Source organism: Orcinus orca, chromosome 8 (genome assembly GCF_937001465.1).
Source record: "Orcinus orca chromosome 8, mOrcOrc1.1, whole genome shotgun sequence".
NCBI classification, from domain to species: domain Eukaryota; kingdom Metazoa; phylum Chordata; class Mammalia; order Artiodactyla; family Delphinidae; genus Orcinus; species Orcinus orca.
The window spans coordinates 8912775-8928142 of record NC_064566.1 but is presented as its reverse complement, the minus strand read 5'-3'; the positions used below and the strand labels follow the sequence as shown (position 1 = coordinate 8928142).

The 15368-nt window shown below is 42.6% G+C and overlaps 1 non-coding gene across 1 annotated transcript; it reads left to right on the top strand.

Moving 5' to 3' along the window:
* Positions 1–5834: 5834 nt before the first annotated feature.
* Positions 5835–6022, top strand: LOC117199086 (U2 spliceosomal RNA). The gene has a single exon (XR_004480282.1). It is a non-coding gene; the product is annotated as a U2 spliceosomal RNA (small nuclear RNA).
* Positions 6023–15368: the final 9346 nt, after the last annotated feature.

The following is a 15368-nucleotide window of genomic DNA, read 5'->3' as shown; positions in this document are numbered from 1 at the left end:
GTAGTTTAAGCAGCAGGTAAGTGGATTCTGTACTAACAAGTGTAATGAAAGGGAAATAGGAGAGGATTTCCATCAGAAGTCTTCAACTCATACCTACAGGAATATAGGTAATACAGTAAGCCGTAGGAACCGGGTGGGGACTCTGGCGATCTAGATAGCTCTGTCTTAGCTCCAGCAGATTGTTGCCTTCCTAGAATACTGTTCTCTGAAAAATCTGATCAAGAGAATCCAGAAATCCAGAATTGTTTATTAATTTGCCCATTGAAAAAGTTGGCATCATCGGGACTTCCCTGGCGGTCCAGTGGTTAAGACTCTGCACTTCCAATGCAGGGGGCGTGGGTTTGATCCCTAGTTGGGGAACTAAGATGCCACGTGCCATGTGATGCGGCCAAAAAAACCCCAAAAAACAAAAAAAATAATAAAATGTTGGCATCTAACTTAAAAATTTTAAGCATTTTCTATGAGCCAATCAAAATATGCCTGTGCACAAGAGTGTGAATTTTCAGCATCTTTTGTAGTGATATAGAATCCACTAGAAAGGGGGGGATGTCAAAAACTGGATATTCTTTTTGGAAGCTGTAAGTGGGTTGAGGGGCTTAAGCACCAAAAAAAAAAAAAAAAAAACCAATGTTCTTGGGAGTTGGAGATCACGGGCGCAACCTTCGCTTAACGTTTAGTCTACCAATATTATTTATCTGTTGAGCATCTACAAGGCACAGGAGATACAACAGGGAACAAAGCAGACAGTCCCCTTATGCTCCCTTGGAGCTTATATTCTGGTGGAAAACACAGACAAATAATATGTCAAGTGCAGTTAAATGCTGTGGTGAAAATTGGACTTCCCTGGTGGTCCAGTGGTTAAAACTCAGCACTTCCACTGCACGGGGCACAGGTTCGATCCCTGGTTGGGGAAATAAGATCCTGCATGCCGTGAGGTGCGGCCAAAAACAAAAAACAAAACAAAACAAAAAAACAAAGCTATGGTGAAAATTAAGTAGGGAAGGAGAGAGGGAGTGCTGGGGCAGAGGGGGAGGAATTGTCATTTCACTCAGAGAGGGACATTTGTGCAGAACTCTGAAAGAAATGGAGGAGAGAGCCATATGAGGTAGAATGCTCCAAGTAGGACTGCAGCACTGGACTGTGCTTACTGATTTATAGGTTGTGGTTAGGATTTTTAAAACATAACTGGGGAGGTATTATATACGTCAAGGTGAAGTTTGGTGGAAATAATGCAAGTTTCATTACCCATGAAATAAGTGAATGCTGGACATTTTTTCCTTTGAATAATAAGGTTAAAAGAGGATGTTGCACAAGTGAAGAATGTAGTAGTCAAATTAAGTGAAATGTGTGCATGTGTGTGTAAACATATTTGCTAGAATGGTGCAAAAAGGCTGGGGTGTCAAGTAATGGGAAATGAGATAAACAAGGTGAAACAATTGGTGGAGGGTGTTAACATCTATTAAGTGCTTTCCATGACACCTTCCAGGCACTGTACTAAGTGCTTTATATATATTACCTCAATTCAAAAAATAGTAGTTTTTATGGTTACCATCCCCTTTTTACAGATAAGAAAACTGAGTTGTTGTTGTTGTTGTTTTTATAACATCTTTATTGGGGTATAATTGCTTTACAATGGTGTGTTAGTTTCTGCTTTATAACAAAGTGAATCAGTTATACATATACATATGTTCCCATATCTCTTCCCTCTTGCGTCTCCCTCCCTTCCACCCTCCCTATCCCACCCCTCCAGGCGGTCACAAAGCACCGAGCCGATATCCCTGTGCCATGCGGCTGCTTCCCACTAGCTACCTACCTTTGTTAGTGTATATGTGTCCATGCCTCTCTCTCGCCCTGTCACAGCTCACCCTTCCCCCTCCCCATATCCTCAAGTCCGTTCTCCAGTAGGTCTGTGTCTTTATTCCTGTCTTACCCCTAGGTTCTTCATGACATTTTTTCCCTTAAATTCCATATATATGTGTTAGCATACGGTATTTTGTCTTTTTCTTTCTGACTTACTTCACTCTGTATGACAGACTCTAGGTCTATCCACCTCATTACAAATAGCTCAATTTCGTTTCTTTTTATGGCTGAGTAATATTCCATTGTATATATGTGCCACATCTTCTTTATCCATTCATCCGATGATGGGCACTTAGGTTGCTTCCATCTCCGGGCTATTGTAAATAGAGCTGCAATGAACATTTTGGTACATGACTCTTTTTGAATTTTGGTTTTCTTAGGGTATATGCCCAGTAGTGGGATTGCTGGGTCATATGGTAGTTCTATTTGTAGTTCTTTAAGGAACCTCCATACTGTTCTCCATAGTGGCTGAACCAATTCACATTCCCACCAGCAGTACAAGAGTGTTCCCTTTTCTTCACACCCTCTCCAGCATTTATTGTTTCTAGATTTTTTGATCATGGCCATTCTGACTGGTGTGAGATGATATCTCATTGTAGTTCTGGTTTGCATTTCTCTAATGATTAATAATGTTGAACATTCTTTCATGTGTTTGTTGGCAGTCTGTATATCTTCTTTGGAGAAATGTCTGTTTAGGTCTTCTGCCCATTTTTGGATTGGGTTGTTTGTTTTTTTGTTATTGAGCTGCATGAGCTGCTTGTAAATTTTGGAGATTAATCCTTTGTCAGTTGCTTCATTTGCAAATATTTTCTCCCATTCTGAGGGTTGTCTTTTGGTCTTGTTTATGGTTTCCTTTGCTGTACAAAAGCTTTGAAGTTTCATTAGGTCCCATTTGTTTATTTTTGTTTTTATTTCCTTTTCTCTAGGAGGTGGGTCAGAAAGGATCTTGCTGTGATTTATGTCATAGAGTGTTCTGCCTATGTTTTCCTCTAAGAGTTTGATAGTTTCTGGCCTTACATTTAGGACTTTAATCCGTTTTGAGCTTATTTTTGTGTATGGTGTTAGGGAGTGATCTAATCTCATACTTTTACATGTACCTGTCCAGTTTTCCCAGAACCACTTATTGAAGAGGCTGTCCTTTCTCCACTGTACATTCCTGCCACCTTTATCAAAGATAAGGTGTCCATATGTGTGTGGGTTTATCTCTGGGCCTTCTATCCTGTTCCATTGATCTATCTTTCTGTTTTTGTGCCAGTACCATACTGTCTTGATTACTGTAGCTTTGTAGTATAGTCTGAAGTCAGGGAGCCTGATTCCTCCAGCTCCGTTTTTCGTTCTCAAGATTGCTTTGGCTATTCGGGGTCTTTTGTGTTTCCATACAAATTGTGAAATTTTTTGTTCTAGTTCTGTGAAAAAAGAAAACTGAGTTTTATATAAGTTACTTATCCAAGGATAGTATAGCTAGTGTGGCAGAGCTGTTATTCAAATCCAGTCTCTACTTTTGACCCTGTTAAGAAAAATTATCCAAAACTTGGAAATAGGCAAAAGTTATTACTAGGTGTCCTTTTGACGGAGAGCAGGCCCACCTAGCTTGGGGATTATCTGGTTTTCCAGGGGGTGTGTACCTTTGTTTGATGTCCTTTTTACTATTGCTTTGGGTATTTTACAATTTGATAAGTTTGCCTTGTAAGACATTAGGTGATTTTATATCTATGTATTAGAATGCAAATTCATATCATTCTTGCCTGGACTCTTTTTTTTTTTTGCGGTACGCGGGCCTCTCACTGTTGTGGCCTCTCCCGTTGCGGAGCACAGGCTCCGGACACGCAGGCCCAGCGGCCATGGCTCACAGGCCCAGCCATTTCGCGGCATGTGGGATCTTCCCAGGCTGGGGCATGAACCCGTGTCCCCTGCATCGGCAGGCGGACTCTCAACCACTGCGCCACCAGGGAAGCCCCTGATGTCCTTTTTACTATCGCTTTGGATATTTTACAATTTGATAAGTTTGCCTTGTAAGACATTAGGTGATTTTTTGTTTGTTTGTTTGTTTGTTTGTTTTTTTGCGGTACGCGGGCCTGTCACCGTCGTGGCCCCTCCCGTTGCGGAGCACAGGCTCCGGACGCGCAGGCTCAGCGGCCACGGCTCACGGGCCCAGCCGCTCCGCGGCATGTGGGATCTTCCCGGACCGGGGCACGAACCCGTGTCCCCTGCATCGGCAGGCGGACTGTCAACAACTGCGCCACCAGGGAAGCCCTTGCCTGGACTCTTGACTGATGATACTCTTTTTCTAGAATTCTCTATTGAACCAGTTTTAAATCTTATTCATTCTCTTATTAATTAATAGGTTGAATAAAATCTTTGACATGTGTTTACTTTATATTTTTATGAGTCATGTTTTCATTTTTAAAAATTATACTTTAACAACCCCTGTGGTACACTGTCTTTTGTTGATCCATTTATTTATTTATTCAGAAAATATTTACTGAGAGTCAGAATTTAAATTCAGGAGGTCTGACTCCCGAATTGGAGCTTTAGACAGTGTGCTAGTGTGGCTCTAACACCATGCCTCCCTCTGGCTAGCATCGTATCTTGCTTCCTCTTTCCAGCAAATGTCTTTACCTTTAAAGAGCTGGCTACACCTGCATTACCTGGGAGCCTGTTAGAAATGCTAATCTCAGGTCTTTTCACATGCCAAATGAATTAGCATTTGCATTTACACAAGATCCCCAGGTGATCTGTATGCAAGCTAAGGTTTAAGAAGCACTTGTTCACACAGTTGCTGCCCACTTCTTAAGACACTTCAGTCATCCTACTTGATCTCCCAGCAGCACCTTACCCTATTGACCCATTTCCTATTTCTTAAAACACTGTTTCCACAGTGCTTGGGACACTGCCCTCTCCTAGCCTTCCTCTTATGTTTCTGCTAACTTCTTCCTGATCCTTTGAGGTACATCTTCTGGCCCATTCCTCAAACATTAATGTTCCTCCAGTTATGTATTAGGCCCAACTTTTTACTTACTCTGCCTGGGCCACCTTATCCACTCCCGTGATTTTAATGACCACCGTTATGCCTGTAGCTCCAGCCCACGATCTTTCTCCTGAGCTTCAGAGCTGTGCATCCAGTTGCCTTCTGGTTGAACATTGTCACGTGGTCCACAAACTTCTTAACTTTTCCAGATTGAATTCAACCTGCTTCTCCTGTTTCACTCAATTGTCCAAGCTCCCCCACTGCCACTACCCTAATTGAGGCCTTTGACCCCAAGGTTTTTACAACAGACTTAATCTGACTCCCTGACCCTGGTTTCCTTTCTTTAGTCCATTCTCCATCTTGAAGCTGGAGTGATCTTTCTATATAAAATATTTGGTCCAGTCTCATGTCTCAGTTCATAACTCTTCAGTGCCCCTCCATAGTCTTTAGGTTATCGTCCAGATCATCATTATGGCCATTGAGACCCCTTTGCCCCTTTCCTTACTGCCACTCCCTCCCCAAGACAGATCCGCTCTGCCTGCCCACCATAAACTCCCTGAGTTTAGAGATCATGTCTGTGTAAATCATCATTGTATCCCTATTGCCTAGCAGAGTAGAGGACACAAAGTAGGACCCAATATATACTAATTTATCCCTATAAATTTTTGAATGATCTTTTTCTAGCCCTAATTCATTGATAACCCTTCTTATCAAATGAGGTGCTTAGAGAGGTCTGGTGATTTTGCCCAGAGAGCAACCCTGCCCCCACCTGGCAGCAAGAGGCACTGCCTCACTTAATGGATGAGGAGGTATGCAAATAACTAGTTCTTTGCCAGGAACTGGGAGATAAGACAGTAACTTAAGTTATTTGATAACAGAATTTCCTGGTCTCTGGGGAAGATGAGGATGTTGATGGTTGTAAGGACATGCTTACAAGCTGTGTTTGTGGACCTGAGTGAGGAAAGTTTGGGACAGGAAGAGATGATGGGGAGTTAATACAGATAATATCAATTCTAGGCCTTTTGGCTAAGATGAAGTGTGGTATCTGTTCTTATCAGTTTAGTATCTATGTCCTTTACCTGAGGACAATGTATTACATTGAGTTTTGGAACAAGGAGATAGAATAGGAGCTTGTTTTGTCAGCTCCATGCATCAACCTGGCATTGCAGTACTTCTAGGAGTAGTGTACCCCTTTGGGGATATTTAGTTGTTAAACAAGAGATTTGTTAGCTATAACTTTGGTGAAATTATGTTTCCCTTAGAAAGAATAAGCATTATAAACTATGGTTATGGACTTGTAAGAGGTACTATAAACCATATGAAGTAGTCCAGAATTAGGCTAACAAGTATATCTGTTAATTCAACAACCAGTAATTACTTTATGTAATGGCAGAATATAGCAGTGGTCACCAAACTTTTTTGATTGCTCCCTATCAGTTAAGAAAAAAGCTAGAGGGAATTCCCTGGCAGTCCAGTGGTTGGGACTCTGCGCTTTCGCTGCTGAGGGCCTGGGTTCAATCCCTGCTCCGACAGCTAGGATCCCGCAAGCTGCACAGCGCAGCCAAAAAAACCCCCCAAAAAACAAAAGAAACTCGAACACCCTAATATGTGACGATTTTTTAGGGTAAATTATATTTTATGTACATTATCAATTATTTGAAAAGGTAGAAAATTTTTCAAAGGATGAAATATAAATAGAAATTCACATGTTTTGTTTGTAAATCATTGTATTGGCTAAGAGGATGCCTGAAATTAGAATCCTGGGTTCATCTTATGCTTTCTGATGAAGGCCAAGTCATTTTGTCTGTTTGGTGGTTTAGTGCTTCTTTCATGGTGGATTCTTTTTGGTGGACATTAATGTGTGATGCAGAAATCTTTGGCTTTGTGCACTCTCCCATATGTCCATCACCATTCTCTGCCCCAGACCTCATTGCCTTTGATCTTCTAGTCCTTTTCCTTCCAGTCCTCTAATCAGATGGCCAGGCCATTGGCCATTGACCTAGAATGTAGAATGTGTATATATTCTCACCTTGGGCTATTTCTCCTTCTACACAAGGTGGATCATCAGGTGTATAGCTGGCAGATTTTCTGTCTCCACTGTCTTTCAAGACCACTTCTGAATGTGACTGTCATCCATTTTCAGTTGGCACTCATAAGTTAACCCATCTGTAAATCATGCTTGGGCTTTTACTTCCTCCCTTAGCAGGTTATACAAGACATTCCTTATGACTATGGGTTCTTTTGCACAAGGGGTGGGGATGCTTTTAGATGTATGGTGGATAGCAAGAGGTCTGGGCTACCTGCTCATGCAGTTTGCTTGTGTCCTCTGGTTCTGCTTAGTCTTGATTCTGAAGGTACCATTTCTATCTTTTGAAAGACTGCTGCTGGTCTGGTCTGACTCTTTGACTTAACAGGTCCAACTTATAATGGCAGCAGTTCTGACATAACTCATAACTCGTAATGGGAGCAAGTCTGACAACCAACTCATAATGGGAGCATTTCATGGTTACTTAGTGTTTCATAATGAAGTATTGCAATAACAGGCTGAGAGTTTTTTCTCAAAAGGCATGTATTTGTCTGCTGTGGACAGCCTGGCCTTGCTCTAGAATTTCAAGCCCCTGCTTTGCCCATTGGGGCTTGCCATAGGCTCCACACTGCATGATTTTCCACCCTCTTAGGTCTCTTGGATGTTATGTCCTAAATGGCAGGGCTTCGTGCATTGCAGCTTGGACCTGCTGCAGAGCCCTTTCCTACTCTGGGTTGCACTCAAAGTTGGCAACTTACCATGTCATCTGGTGTATAGGTGGGAGCTTTATTTCTAGGAGTGGATAAGATAGGCACCATCCACACATCCTTTCTGTCTTTTATGGTGGCACTAATCTCTGTCCCTCTCCCCTTACTCCCTAGGATATGGTCATTTCTTTTTATTTACTATCATGGCTGAAGAGTGGGGGAGTTTCAGAGATTTCTACATTGCCTTTCCCACTATGATAGCTCTTCTCTCTTACACTAAGGACCCAAAGTAGAGGTTATACCAACTCATGAGTATATTAGTTCCACTAAACACTTGGGGACTGAAGAAATTACCTCTTCTGATGGGAATCATGATGATGCTTTGGGTCTCTAGGCATCAGTGTCAGCTCAGATCCTGTGTCTAAAATGCTGAAAATATTTGCATATTCTCCTTTTCCAAATGTATAGTCATCTGAATAGATGATGAGTTCCCTTTTGGGAAGAACTGGGAGAGTCATTATAGTTTCATGATCCTTCCTCTAGGGACTTGGTTTTGGATGTGAAAATTGGCTCAGATCCAGGAACTAAGGAAGAGATTTTGGCACCATTTATTTTATTTAAAATTTTTTATTTTATTTATTTATTTACACAGCAGGTTCTTATAGTTATCTATTTTATACATATTAGTGTGTATAAGTCAATCCCAATCTCCCAATTCATCCAACCACCACCACTCCCCACGCCACTTTCCCCCCCTTGGTGTCCATACGTTTCCATACGTGTCCATATGTTTGTTTTCTACATCTGTGTCAAAACTTCTGCCCTGCAAACTGGTTCATCTGTACCGTTTTTCTAGGTTCCACACATATGCGTCAATATATGATATTTGTTCTTCTCCTTCTGACTTACTTCACTCTGTATGACAGTCTCTAGATCCATCCACATCTCTACAAATGACCCAATTTCGTTCCTTTTTATGGCTGAGTAATATTCCATTAATATTCCATACGTACCACATCTTTCTCCAATCGTCTGTCGATGGGCATTTACGTTGCTTCCGTGACCTGGCTATTGTGAATAGTGCTGCAGTGAACATTGGGGTGCATGTGTCTTTTTGAATTATGGTTTTCTCTGGGTATATGCCCAGTAGTGGGATTGCTGGGTCATATGGTAATTCTATTTTTAGTTTTTTAAGGAACCTCCATACTGTTCTCCATAGTGGCTGTATCAATTTACATTCCCACCAACAGTACAAGAGGGTTCCAATTTCTCCACACCCTCTCCAGAATTTGTTGTTTGTAGATTTTCTGATGATGCCCATTCTAACTGGTGTGAGGTGATACATCATTGTAGTTTTGATTTGCATTTCTCTAATAATTAGTGATGTTGAGCAGCTTTTCATGTGTTTTTTGGCCATCTGTATGTCTTCTTTGGAGAAATGTCTATTAGGTCTTCTGCCCATTTTTTGATTGGGTTGTTTTTTTAATATTGAACTGCATGAGCTGTTTATATATTTTGGAGATTAATCCTTTGTCCATTGATTCATTTGCAAATATTTTCTCCCATTCTGAGGGTTGTCTTTTTGTCTTGTTTGTAGTTTCCTTTGCTGTGAAAAGCTTTGAAGTTTCATTAGGTCCCATTTGTTTATTATTTTTATTTATTTATTTATTTTTTTCGGTATGTGGGCCTCTCACTGCTGCAGCCTCTCCCGTTGCGGAGCACAGGCTCTGGACGCGCAGGCTCAGCAGCCATGGCTCACGGGCCCAGCAGCTCTGCGGCATGCGGGATCTTCCCGGACCGGGGCACAAACCCGCGTCCCCTGCATCGGCTGGCGGACTCTCAACCACTGCGCCACCAGGGAAGCCCCCCAATTTGTTTATTTTTGTTTTTATTTCCATTACTCTAGGAGGTGGATCAGAAAAGATCTTGCTGTGATTTATGTCAAACAGTGTTCTTTCTATGTTTTCCTGTAAAGGTTTTATAGTGTCCAGTCTCCAGTCCATTAGGTCTCTAATCCATTTTGAGTTTATTTTTGTTTATGGTGTTAGGGAGTACTCTAATTTCATTCTTTTACATGTAGTTGTCCTGTTTTCCCAGCACCACTTATTGAAGAGACTGTCTTTTCTCCAGTGTATATCCTTGCCTCCTTTGTCATAGATTAGTTGACCATAGGTGTGTGGGTTTATCTCTGGGCTTTCTATACTGTTCCGTTGATCTATATTTCTGTTTTTGTGCCAGTACCACATTGTCTTAATTATTGTAGCTTTGTAGTATAGTCTGAAGTCAGGGAGTCTGATTCCTCCAGCTCCGTTTTTTTTCCCTCAAGACTGCTTTAGCTATTCGGGGTCTTTTGTGTCTCCATACAAATTTTAAGATTTTTTTGTTCTAGTTCTGTAAAAATATGCCACTGGTAATTTGATAGGGATTGCATTGAATCTGTAGATTGCTTTGGGTAGTATAGTCATTTTCACAATATTGATTCTTCCAATCCAAAAACATGGTATATCTCTCCACCTGTTTGTGTCATCTTTGATTTCTTTCATCAGTATCTTAAAATGTTCTGAGTACAGGTCTTTTACCTCCTTACTAGGTTTATTCCTAGGTATTTTATTGTTTTTGTTGCAATGGTGAATGGGATTGTTTCCTTAATTTCTCTTTCTGATTTTTCGTTGTTAGTGTATAGGAATGCAAAAGATGTCTGTGCATTAATTTTGTATCCTGCAACTTTACCAAATTCATTGATTAGCTCTAGTAGTTTTCTGGTGGCATCTTTAGGATTCTCTATGTATAGTATCATGTTATGTACAAATAGTGAGTTTTACTTCTTCTTTTCCAATTTGTATTCTTTTTATTTCTTTTTCTTCTCTGATTGCCGTGGCTAGGACTTCCAAAACTATGTTGAATAATAGCGGTGAGAGTGGACATCCTTGTCCTGATCTTAGAGGAAATGCTTTCAGTTTTTCACCATTGAGAATGATGTTTGCTGTGGGTTTGTCGTATATGGTCTTTATTATGTTGAGGTAGGTTCCCTCTATGTCCACTTTCTGGAGAGATTTTTTTTTTTTTTTTTTTTGCGGTACATGGGCCTCTCACTGTTGTGGCCTCTCCCGTTGTGGAGCATAGACTCTGGACGCGCAGGCTCAGCGGCCATGTTTCACGGGCCCAGCCTTTCTGCGGCATGTGGGATCTTCCCGGACCAGGGCACGAACCCGTGTCCCCTGCATCGGCAGGCGGACTCTCAACCACTGCGCCACCAGGGAAGACCTGGAGAGTTTTCATCATAAATGGGTGTTGAATTTTGTCAAAAGCTTTTTCTGCATCTATTGAGATGGTCATGTGGCTTTTATTCTTCACTTTGTTAATGTATCACATTGATTGATTTGCGTATATTGAAGAATCCTTGCATCCCTGGGATAAAACCCCACTTGATCCTTTTAATGTGTTGTTGGATTCTGTTTGCTAGTATTTTGTTGAGGATTTTTGCATCTATATTCATCAGTGATATTGGTTTATAATTTTCTTTTTTTGTAGTATCTTTGGTTTTGGTATCAGGGTGATGGTGGCCTCATAGAATGAGTTTGGGAGTGTTCCTTCCTCTGCAATTTTTTGGACGAGTTTGAGAAGGATGGGTGTTAGCTCTTCTCTAAATGTTTGATAGAATTCACCTGTGAAGCCATCTGGTCCTGGACTTTTGTTTGTTGGAAGATTTTTAATCACAGTTTCAGTTTCAATTTCATTACTTGTGATTGGTCTGTTCATATTTTCTATTTCTTCCTACTTCAGTCTTGGAAGGTTATACCTTTTTAAGAATTTGTCCATTTCTTTCAGGTTGTTCATTTTATTGGCATAGAGTTGCTTGTAGTAGTCTCTTAGGATGCCTTGTATTTCTGCAGTGTCTGTTGTAACTTCTCCTTTTTCATTTCTAATTTTATTGATTTGAGTCCTCTACCTCTCTTTCTTGATGAATCTGGCTAATGGCTTATCAATTTTGTTTATCTTCTCAAAGAACCAGCTTTTAGTTTTCTTCATCTTTGCTGTTTTCTTTGTTTCTATTTCATTTATTTCTGGTCTGATCTTTATGATTTCTTTCCTTCTTCTAACTTTGGGTTTTGTTTGTTCTTTCTCTAGTTCTTTTAGGTGTAAGGTTAGATTGTTTATTTGAGATTTTTCTTGTTTCTTGAGGTAGGCTTGTATGGCTATAAACTTCCTCTTAGAACTGCTTTTGCTGCATCCCGTAGGTTTGGGATTGTTGTGTTTTCGTTGTCATTTGTCTCTAGGTATTTTTTGATTTCCTCTTTGATTTCTTCAGTGATCTCTTGGTTGTTTAGTAACATATTGTTTAGCCTCCATGTGTTTGTGTCTTTTACATTTTTTTCCCTTTAATTGATTTCTAATCTCATAGTGTTGTGGTCAGAAAAGATGCTTGATATGATTTCAATTTTCTTAAATTTACCAAGGCTTGATTTGTGACCCAAGATGTGATCTATCCTGGAAAATGTTCCATGTGCACTTGAGAAGAAAGTGTAATCTGCTGTTTTTGGGTGGAATGTCCTATAAATATCAATTAAATCTCTCTGGTCTCTTGTGTCATTTAAAGCTTGTGTTTTCTTATTAATTTTCTGTCTGGAAGATCTGTCCATTGGTGTAAGTGAGGTTTTATTGTCCTCCTCTATTATTGTGTTACTGTTGATTTCCTCTTTTATGACTGTTAGCAGTTGCCTTATGTATTGAGGTGCTCCTATGTTGAGTGCATATATATATATAATTGTTATATCTTCTTCTTGGATTGGTCCGTTGATCATTATGTAGTGCCCTTCCTTGTCTCTTGTAACATTCTTTATTTTAGTCTATTTTATCTGATATGAGTATTGCTACCCCAGCTTTCTTTTGATTTCCATTTGCATGGGATATCTTTTTCCATCCCCTCACTTTCAGTCTGTATGTGTCCCTAGGTCTGAAGTGGGTCTCTTTTTTTTTTGCGGTATGTGGGCCTCTCACTGCGGTGGCCTCTCCAGTTGCGGAGCACAGGCTCAGCGGCCATGGCTCACGGGCATGTGGGATCCTCCTGGACCGGGGCACAAACCTGTGCCCCCCGCATTGGCAGGTGGACTCCCAACCACTGCGCCACCAGGGAAGCCCTGAAGTGGGTCTCTTGTACACAGCATATATATGGGTCTTGTTTTGTATCCATTCAGTGAGCCTGTGTCTTTTGGTTGGAGCATTTAATCCATTCACGTTTAAGGTAATTATTGATATGTATGTTCCTATTACCATTTTCTTAAGTGTTATGGGTTTGTTTTTGTAGGTCCTTTTCTTTTGTGTTCCCACTTAGAGAAGTTCCTTTAGCGTTTGTTGTAGAGCTGGTTTGGTGGTGCTGAATTCTCTTAGCTTTTGCTTGTCTGTAAAGCTTTGATTTCTCCATCAAATCTGAATGAGATCCTTGCCTGGTAGAGTAATCTTGGTTGTAGGTTCTTCCCTTTCATCACTTTAAATATATCATGCCACTCCTTTCTGGCTTGTAGAGTTTCTGCTGAGAAATCAGCTGTTAACATGGGAGTTCCCTTGTATGTTATTTGTCGTTTTTCCCTTGTTGCTTTCAATAATTTTTCTTTGTCCTTAATGTAAGGTCGGATCTTAACAAATGGCATCGCGAAACAGAGGAAAGCTTCAAGTGAGCTTTATTAAGGAGCACTCCCGGGCGAGGTTCACTGGTCCGAGAGAAAGGGGCCAGAGAAGTCGCGCCCGGGCGAGGGTTTGGGCAGAATTTATAGGGGAAGAAGGGAAAGGGGTGTGGTGAATCCGGGAGGGCGCAGGGTATTCCTTATTTGGTGGTCTTTTCGGGTATCGTGGCAATATCTGGTGCCGGTTGCATCAGTCTTGGGACCGTTAGTCCCGCCCCTCGAAAGGCAGGAAGGCTGGGCTGGGTGGAAAGTCCCCAGGTCAGTTCCTGGAACTGGCTGGTCCGGAAAGTCTCCAGGTCAGTTTCTGGAACTGGGTGGTCCGGAAAGTTTCGGTCTGATGCAACCTGTGAGTCTGATTGCGTACCCCTGCCTTGGGCCAGTTGGCCTTACATCCCGACATCTTTTGTGTAATGGGGCGGCGTTCTGATCTCTGGCTACTTCTTGCTGAATGGGGGCATCGAAAGAGGAGTCAGGCGACCAGAGGTCCGAGGCTTAAGGGAGACCAGTGGGGGGTTCTGTAGGAATCAACGTGTAAGGGCCGAGGAGCATTTGGTTTGTGGCCACCCGAGAGACTTCCTCCATGCGCCTGCAAAGGAACCTAAGAAAACAGGGAGCAAGCATGAACAAGATACAGATGAGAATTAAGGGGCCTAAGATTGGTGTTAGCCAGGTATAGAGGGTGGATTGCCACCAATTGGGAATTGGGGAGGCGGACTGTTGGTGTTTGCGTTGGAGTTCTTCTCTTAAGCGATGGAGGGCGTTTACGTTGTCTTCGACGAGTCCTGTTTCATTGATGTAATAGCAGCATTCCTCCTGTAGGAAGACGCAGGTACCTCCTTTGTTGGCCATCAGGAGATCCAGGGCTCGTCGATTTTGGAGGGTAACTCGGGCTACTGAGGTGATCTGGCGCTGGAGGGAGGTGATGGAGGCGGCAGAAGCCTCGATGGCTAGCTGGAGTTTCTGTTCTGGGTCACGGGATGTTGAGACACTGTGTGTTAGGGCTCCTCCCCCGATGGCCGCAGCAACGAGAGAGGAGGCGAGGGAAATGCCTGCAACCATAGGGAGAAAGATGGCCCTTTGGCCCTTAGAGGTCGAGGGCCCGCATGAGTGCTATCAGTTCAGCCCTTTGAGAGGTTGTCCCTTCTGGGAGGCGGTTGGCCTCGATAATGGTTGAGATGGTTACTCCCGCGTAGGCCGCCCGTCGGCATCCGTCAGGACCGAGTCAGGACTGAGTATCGAACTACCATCCACAAAGACAGTGTGGTCCGGATTTGAAAGAGGGTGTCAAAGAGTCCCTCTCTTGGTGGTTTGAAGGCTTCTATGACATGAGGGCAGGAATGGGATGGAAAGCCCCCGGTGCCAGAGATAGGCAGGAGGGAAGCCAGGTTCAGGCGAGGGGAGAGATCAAGAGAAATAGCTGGGTTTTCAATGAACAGTAGGTGGAACTCCTGGATGCGGGAGGGGCCCAGGAGGGAGAGAGACTTGTGGCCTAGGAGGTCGACCAGCCGGTGGGAGGAAAACACGGTTAGTGGGTGGGCCAGAGTCAGTTTGAATGTTTGGTGAGTTCAGCTGCCGCTGCGAGGGCCCGAAGACATGGTTGCCATCCCCGAATGGTTGGGTCTAGCTGTTTGGAGAGGTAAGCCACGGGGCGGTAGGAAGGCCCTACAGGCTGGGCAAGGAGTCCAGTGGCTATTCTGGCCCGTTCATCCACAAAAAGGTGAAAAGGTCATTTGGGTTGAGCAGAGAAAGGGAAGGAGAAGATATCAGAGCGTTACGGAGGGTGAGAAAGGCCTGTCGAATGGCGGAAGGAGAGGTGAGGGGTCCTTGAGGGGTTTCTTTAGTGGCTAGATATAAGGGTTTAGTGAGGAGAGCAAAGTTAGGGATCCAGTGCCGGAAAAATCCTATAAGGCCCAAAAAGAAGAGAATTTGTTCCACTGTTTCCGGAGGCTGGAGTTCACGGATAATCCGGGTGCGGTCGGCTGTTAGACCTTTTGTGGTAGGGGTAAGGTGGAGCCCCAGGTAGATTACAGAAGATACAGATAACTGAGCCTTGGCTGGGGAGACCCGATAACCGCGAGAGCCAAGGTAATTGAGGAGATCTGCAGTATGTTGTCTTGAGAGGCTGA